The 8,629-nt window shown below is 36.7% G+C and overlaps 1 long non-coding RNA gene across 1 annotated transcript in view; it reads right to left on the bottom strand.

Moving 5' to 3' along the window:
* Nucleotides 1-8,266, bottom strand: part of LOC128652084 (uncharacterized) — an 82,442-nt gene extending 74,176 nt beyond the window's left edge. The window contains exon 1 of the long non-coding RNA XR_008401260.1: nucleotides 8,067-8,266. This is a non-coding gene — a long non-coding RNA (uncharacterized LOC128652084). The remainder of the gene's footprint in view (nucleotides 1-8,066) is intronic.
* Nucleotides 8,267-8,629: the final 363 nt, after the last annotated feature.

Here is an 8,629-nt window from a genome sequence, read left to right on the forward strand (position 1 = left end):
GGTAGCCTGGAATCACGGTAGGGAAGTGAGCGTTAGACCCTTTCCTGGCTGACTCTAAATACCAGCGGGCGGCCAAAAGCAGCGTTAGGACCCCTTAACGCTGCTTTTGATGGCTAACGCAAAACTTTAAATCTAGGTGTCTGTGTTTTTCAGGTAAAAAACCCATTAATAGAAAATCTAGATAGGTGTCTGGAGCACTACTCGACAGGAAATAGTACTGCCATCTAGTGCTCTTGCAAATTGATAAACTTATTGTATAGAGCTTCAGACACGTGCATGCTCCTGAGCTTACATCCCTGATTTTCAACAAAAGATACCAAGAGAAAGGAAGACAATTTGATAATAGAAGTAAATTAGAAACTTGTTTAAAATGGAATGCTCTGTCTGAAACATGAAGGAAACATTTTGGGTTTCATATCCCTTTAATGACTTTAGGCAATTGACATGCCACTAAATATTGCTCACATCCAATTCTTCTTGATCCCTTTTAAATGCTGTCTATTGTAACTTAATTAGAGGGATTTAGATTAGGTGACTGCACACGTGCATGGTGGTGTATATAGGTTTATGTTACTTCTTTGCACAACTCTTTTTCCATCTTTTTCGCCGACATCCATTACCATAAACAGAAATAACCTCCAATACCTGATCCTCTGTTATAAATATCATATACTCTCCAAAGTATGAAGAGGCCATAAATGAGTGGACAACAACATGAGTAGACGGTAAGATTTGCCATTATAGTTTTAGCTGCTAATGAGACATATAGAGGTGCCCTATAAACTGTTATTTATGAATCCTTAATAAGAACATTTAGTAAGTGAGCAGTAAATTATATGAATTGCCTACCACAGTATCTTATATAAAACCAGGTAAACTGTCTATCACAGGTCAGTGCTTTGTCTGCCTTTTAATATGTTCCCAATGGTCCATTTTACCTACTGGAGTGTATTTACATGTTTGTACATGGCTCCTTTGCCGACACCTATGCATAAAATGTGAATCGTATCTACATAAATTTAACTTGAAGTTGTGCTACTGGTTACTGTTTTTCTCCTATAACAACCACTCAGAAGAATGCACATAAAGGCAACAATAATTACAGTTAAATAGTCTAAAGACTACACAGTATGTTATGGTTAAAGCTCATTGATCAGGTCGTTTTACTACTTAGATATTTTCCTAAATGGATAAAGTATAAAAATGTAAAATTTAACTTCCTGATGTTAAATGCCATGGTATTTCATTTTAGTACTGATGGCACAGTGTATAGGAATCATGGCTCTGCACTAGTATATTTATTTGCACAGAGTTTCCATTATAAAAGCATTTTAATTGGATGACCAAAAGTGACAATTGCTGTTTTAATGTTGTTGGGACAATATAGTTCCCTTTGTTATTAAGGTTTAATGTCCCTTTAAACATGGTATTTAGAGGGACAGTAAATTCAAAATTAAACTTTCAGACAATTTTAAACAACTTCTGTTATCTAATTTGCTTTGTTCACTTGGTATCCTTTGTTAAAAAGCATACCTATGTAGGCTCAGGAGCTGCGATGGGCTATGGGTATCTGGATGTTGATTGGTGGCTGTACATATTTCCCTGTTGCCATTGGATCACCCAATGTTTCATCTAGGTCCCAGTACTGCATTGCTCTTCCTTCTACAAAGGATACCAAGTGAATGAATCAAATGTGATAATAGAAGTACATTGGAAAGTTGTTTCAAATTGTATGCAGTGGCAGTTCATTACTGCACCAACCCCAGACCTCAAAAGTGTTAGATACCCAGAATAACTACAGGGAAAGAAGAAATGGAGAGAGGTGGAGGATTTAAAAATTTTTTTTTAAAAAAAATAGGTAGATTATGTCCCTCATAGCACCCTCTATCATCCTTGATTTTGATGCTCTAGAACTACCCTGAAGTCATTTAATTGAACTATCAATCCAGATATGCTATATAATGTGATGCTGTTGTGTAAAATTAGAGGGGCTCAGTCTGTAAGAGGTGCTGAGCCCGGCAGAGTGACAAATAAAAGTGAGAGGGGGTCCAGCTTGTGGCAGGGAATTGGCCTCTGAGACTAACTTTAAAATGACTAGGTCCTGCTAGAGCAAGTGAGGTCATTCTATTTTTCATTTGTGTATGATATGTATGTCATAGTGATATAAAGTATACCTTGAATGCTTGAATGCTAAGGTCATGTTCTTCTTTCCCCCTGGTTATGAGGGGTATGGGTGTAGTGCATGGTTGATCACACCCACTACTTATAATCAGGATAAAGTAGAAACAGCATATAACTGGGCCCATTGTAGAACCATATCCATGAAAGAATGAGACTCTGATGTGTTTTACACCAGAAGGTCATCAACATAATTTTAGCATGTTACTATCTTCATAACTTAGCACATTTAAGCATTCTTGGGGAGGCTCCTCTGATCACTTTTTATGATGTTTGAGGACATTGAGGCTGGCTAGAAAATCTCCTGTGGGGCAGTGAATGTCAGGACAAAATGATACATGAGTTCATCCTAGGTACAATAAATAGCAACATTATGCATAGACAAAATAGATGACCAGAACTTGTGTAATCTGTAAACATTCTACTGTAACTAAGAAAAAGTTCAAACTCAAATTTCTCCCTGCTGGTCCTGAGAGCCATAAAATAAGCAATGGCATAAAACAGCACATGAAACCAATTTTTTTCTTTGTTGATTCAAATAGAACATAACATTTTAAACAAGTTTCTAATTTACTTTTATTATCAAATTTTCTTCTTTCTTTTTGTATCTTTTGATAAAAAGCAGGGAGCTATGTTCAGGACCATGCATATGTCTGGAGCACTATATGGCAGCAGTTTTCCAAGAATGTTATCCGGTTGCAAGAATACTAGATGGCAGCGCTATTTCCTGCCATTTAGTGCTCCAGACACCTAAATAGGTATCTCTTCAACAATAATATTATGGGAACAAAGCAAATTTAATAATAGAAGTAAATTGAATTAAAATTATATCTTCTGTCTGAGTCACAAAATACAATTTTAGGGTTCCATATGCAAATAACAGAACTTAAGAAACTTAGATGAATAAGTCTTAATTAAAATATGTACATGTATTAGGATCACAACTGTAGTAGTAAATATTATTCACTTGATAACTATCCCAAGAGCTGGTAGTTAATGTCAGAGATAATGCGGCAAGAGGAGTAACTGTACCTATATCTTTTGGAGGTTGGATCAGGAGTAAGTGTGTAGCAATTCTTGTAACGTTACAGAGTGGATACAATCTCCAAATTGCTTTAGCACAGGATACAGAGAGTTGAATCAAGGTATGCCCAGGGGGTGTGGTCAGTGACACTCCGTTGGGTTTCTCGGATGTATTATTCAGTCTCCCTTGGAAAGATAACAATAGGATTGTGTGTCCTTAATGTAAGGTAAAGGTATTAGAGAGGAAAAGATGAGCTGTTTCAGCAGGGCCAGCGTTTGGTAATAGGCAACCAAGGCAACCGCCTTAGTGCACCCCAGCAGGGGGGCGCAATTTAGAGTGACTGCGAGCAGCCTGAATTTTTATTTTTTACTTTTACTTTTTATGTGATTGACAGTTGACTTTCTTTTTTGGCTCAGGCCGCTCAGCCAATTTGCATTCATTTTTAATGTAACAGTGCACCGTTGCAGTGCATGTCCCATTGGCACTTGACACATCCCCTACGGTCCGACCTAACCAATACCGATACCGCCCAGCCAGCACACACTGACCCACGCAGGCACGGCGGTGTAAACTCCCGGCTACCGCAGCGCCTCCCGGATACTCAGGACCAGCGTGGGATTTCTGTAGTAACTTGAACTCTGACTGGGGTCTGGGACGGTCCAGTGGAGGACAATAAGTTTTACCGGTGAGTTCCGGACGTTGTGTGTATGGGGCCGCAGATGTTTCTTTAATATTCTTCCTGAAATGAGTAACTGACCATTATTTATTATATTTGTGGTCCCTTGTCTATCAGATATTTCTACTCATTCTTGTAATTTCCTATTTTGCCTAGGGTGCTTAACCATTTTAAACCCAGATTTGGAATTTGATGACTTAGTGGCACTTGCTTTTATTGCAAATAAGTTTGGAAGGTATGATGGCAAAAAAAAATATTCTATGACTTCCTGCCTTGTCTAAATCAGGGTTTGCAGACTAAAATTATATAAAAGATATTAATTTGCATTTTATATTTTTCTTCTTCCAATTGTGGGTAAGGACATAGAAGAATATGTGTTGCTTTAGTTTGCACTTAAATGAATACTATACACATTTGTTTTCATTGATTCATATTAAAAGAAGGGCTTTTCTATTTTTTTGGGGGAAATACTTTTCTTACTAGATGTGTGGAGGTATTTTCCTGTCCACCAATAAATAGCAGTCTCAAATCAGCCAATAAGAATAAATACTGCAGTATGCATTCTGTTTTTTTGTTTGTTTTTACTTTACATTTGATAATACAAAAATTATTTAATACATTTAATAGTTGTAATTGCAATATTAGCTGCCAAATTAGGCACTTATTAAAAAAATTAAAACATAAGGCTATTATGTTGCATAATTCTGCACATAGTGTAGAATTATGTAACATGTTACACAACATTTACTGTTTAATTAAATTGTATCCAAATTGTATGTACCAATGTAAAAAACATTAAAAAGAAAGCAACATAAACTTTTGGGAAAAGCTATTCAAAAGCTACAAAATATACAGCAGGAAAAATGAAGATATAGTGTGCAAAAAGGAGGCGCCGGTTCACTTTAGATCCTCGTCTGTTTATTCGCTTGTATTCCGCTGTCCTTAAATTATTCATCAGGAGAGGGGTACTCCTAGTTAGATTATAAGGTTGTGCTGTGATATCATGTCAAGACACCGTATAATGGCATGTATATACTCACAGCTTAAAATCTGGATAAATGGCTCCTAAGTGTGCAAAGAAGAACTTCATCAGCTTTTCTCATCTAAAAGTAATTTTATTGTGCCTAACGCGTTTCAACGGATCCAGCCATCTTCCTCAAGAGCATTCACAGTTTTAAAGTGCTTTACAAACCAAGCAAGCATTGCACACTTAGGAACCGTTTAAGTTTTTTTACAGGTAAAAGCGCTGATTTCTTTGGGGAAATGCCCCGCAAAAGGCCCTTTTAAAGGCCATTGGCAGTTTAGTGTAGGCTAGGATTTTTTTTATTTTGGGGGGCTTTTTTATTTTTATATGGCTATTAGATTAGGTGTAATTAGTTTAAATATTTGATAATTTCTTTTTTATTTTGTGTAATTTAGTGTTTATTATTTTTTGTAATTTAGATAAATGTATTTTGTTAATTTAATTTATTTAATTTTAGTGTAATGTTAGGTTTTAGTGTAAGACAGGTTAGGTTTTATTTTACAGGTAAGTTTGTATTTATTTTGATGAGGTAGCTAGTAAATAGTTAATAACTATTTACTAACTAATCTACCTAGTTAAAATAAATATAAACTTACCTGTGAAATAAAAATAAAACATAAAATAGATACAATATAACTATTAGTTATATTGTAGGTAGCTTAGGTTTTACTTTACAGGTAAGTATTTATTTTTAAATAGGGATAATTTAGGTATTAATTGTAATTTTTATTTGGGATTATTTTAATTATGTTAAAGTTAGTGGGTGTTAGAGTTAGGGTTACGTTAGGGTTAGGTTTAAGGGTTAATAACTTTAGTATAGTGGCTGCGACATTGGGGGCAGCAGATTAGGGGTTAATAAGTGTAGTTAGGTGGCGGCGATTTTGGGGGCAGCAGATTAGGGGTTAATAACAGTAATGTAGGTTGCAGCGATGTTAGGGACAGCAGATTAGGGGTTAATAAATGCATGTAGGTGGCAACAACATTGGGGGCAGCAGATTAGGGGTTAATAATATTTAACTAGTGTTTACAATGCTGGAGTGTGGCGGTTTAGGGGTTAATATGTTTATTATAGTGGCGGCGATGTCCGGAGCGACAGATTAGGGGTTAATAATTTTATTTTAGTGTTTGCGATGCGGTAAGGCCTCGGTTTAGGGGTTAATAGGTAGTTTATGGGTGTTAGTGTACTTTGTGACACTTTAGTTATGAGTTTTATGCTACAGCTTTGTAATGTAAAACCCATAACTACTGACTTTCAGTTTACGGTACAGATCTTGTAGTTATAAACTGTACCGCTCACTTTTTGGCCGGACAGGCAAACTTGCAATACCGGCGCTGTTGTAGTCCCATTGAAAAAGGACTTTTTAAAAAGTGCGGTAGTTACGTTGCGTGACAGCCAAAACGGTGGGCAGTACAGCTATACCTACCAGCAGTAGTGAAAAAGCAGCGTTATGAGGCTTTTTCACTCATAACGCAAAACTCATAATCTAGCCGTGTGATAGTGACTAATATTGAGAGGAAAGCAATTTTGATTAATTAAAACTGTCAGTTTAGACTTTGAAAGGCATAGAGACAAATATAATATAGATTGTATAACCTGTAAAAAGAACTTTAACGAGGGAATGATAAGTTCATATGTTAGCCCACAATGGCTCTTCTTTTGTTCCAAAACAAAAAAGACATCTTTATCTGACACTAATTGGATCTGGCAACCACAGTAACAGCATTATGAGCGCTGCTTTGAGTTCCTGTTTCAGCATTCAGGACAGATTAGATGTCATTCTCTCACCCAAATGAATAAAACACACAACTCATTTTAAGAAAATAAATCAGCATTGTTGTTAGTACTAAACATAGTATTCTAACACTTATATTTTACATATTTGCTTTTCCAATGTTATGTCCCATTTGCTTCTTTTCATTAAGGTCTAGAATATAGTTTGCTAGAAATGATACAGAGAGGCCAAATCATTTCAGCTCTGCAGTCGGATTTGACTACTGTCCCTCCCTATATCTAACCCCCAACAAAATAAACATTTACAAATGCTTCTAGTAAAAGTTATCACTGTTTTAGTGTTAACATTTTTCCTCTGAACGTGCATGTGAAGCATAGCTAGATATTCTTAGTGCACCAGCATTTTAAATACTGCAGCTGCTCAGAACACCAGTGGGGCTTGTATCATATCATCAATTAACGAATTTAGTCATTACCAGATGGTACAAGCACCTTAGGCTTTCAGAGCTGGGGCGTTGTGTTTGAAATGCTGGTGCGCAGTGCATACTTAAATACACTTTAGAAACAGTTATAGGTTTTATCAGAAGCATTTTTACTAATATATGTATATTATAAACATGTCTCTATTTAAAACTAAAATGCATCCATGTGGATTCTAATTTTGACTAGAATTCCCCTTTAAATGGCAAAATTATGAATTCGTAAAAACTTTAACAAGCTGAAAATATTAAAGGGACATTAAACACTAAATCTATTTTATAAGCATATTATTGGGGTTATTCCCCACCTCAATCTAGTCATGGGTGCCGACATTCCATTGCTGACTTGTTTGCACATGTGCAGCAACTCTCCTTCAGATGCCCGCAGTGAAACCTAGTTTGCAATATGGTGACACCCATAATAAGAGTGCATCAAATGTATTTAGGGCCAGATTACAAGTGGAGCTCTAAATATTACTGTCAAGAAAGCGATATTAGCGCTCCACTTTGTAATACCAGCGCACGCTAATGTGCACTGGAATTACAAGTTAATAGCAATGTGAACGTGAGCTCACATTCGCATTGCTGGGAAGCATTGCACTCACGAGAGCGTGCTTCTATAGGCTCCAATGGGAGCCTTGTTCTGATGCCTTCAGAGAGGGCATCAGAACTAAAGCGCAGCGAAGGGGTAAGTCGTGCAGCGATTGCAGCATTCGTAAATATATATGTATATGCTGATATACATATACCTGTATATTTATGTGTTAATATGTGTATATACACATATTAAAATAAATAGAGATCAGTCTTTGTGTGGTTTATACTTGATAACTTGATATCCCCGTAACAAAAATACCTTTGGGATGAAAAGGATATAGCTTTCCCCAGAACACCGTGTTCACACTAGGATGGATATCGTGCTAACAATAGGCTAATTATCGCCCTGCACATACCTCCATAAGTGTCCAATCTATCGTCTACCTTCTCCGTCTGTTCGGGATCAATGGTGGTATTTCACCTGCCCCTCTGATACGGCCAAGCCCTCCGATACTCCTGGGGCACAACCACTACCGTCTGGATCGAGCAATCCGGCTTACAGGCCTCCTCTTTCAGTGTCCCGTCTCTGGGGCTGTGACATCACTGCAGGGGGTATGTAGACTCTGACCCAATCCATGGATAGTTAGCGTGATGCACTATTTGATGCAGAAAACAAAAAGTAGGAATACTCCGCTCAAAGTATAAAACTTACTATTTATTGTACATATTCCTTTAAAAATTAATGGAAAACAGCCAAACAAACAGGATGGTAATGTGTAGCACAACTGGATTGTGTACCTCTCTTCACATTTAAATAACCTGTTAAAACATTGCTATTGGTTAAGAACAAGAGCACATCACCATCACACACCTGAATTATACGGCAAGTGGAGTATTCCTACTTTTTGCTTTCTATACACATGTTAACACATAAATATATATGTACAGTATATAAGCATATACATATATATTTACTGGG

This window comes from Bombina bombina, chromosome 3 (genome assembly GCF_027579735.1).
Source record: "Bombina bombina isolate aBomBom1 chromosome 3, aBomBom1.pri, whole genome shotgun sequence".
NCBI classification, from domain to species: domain Eukaryota; kingdom Metazoa; phylum Chordata; class Amphibia; order Anura; family Bombinatoridae; genus Bombina; species Bombina bombina.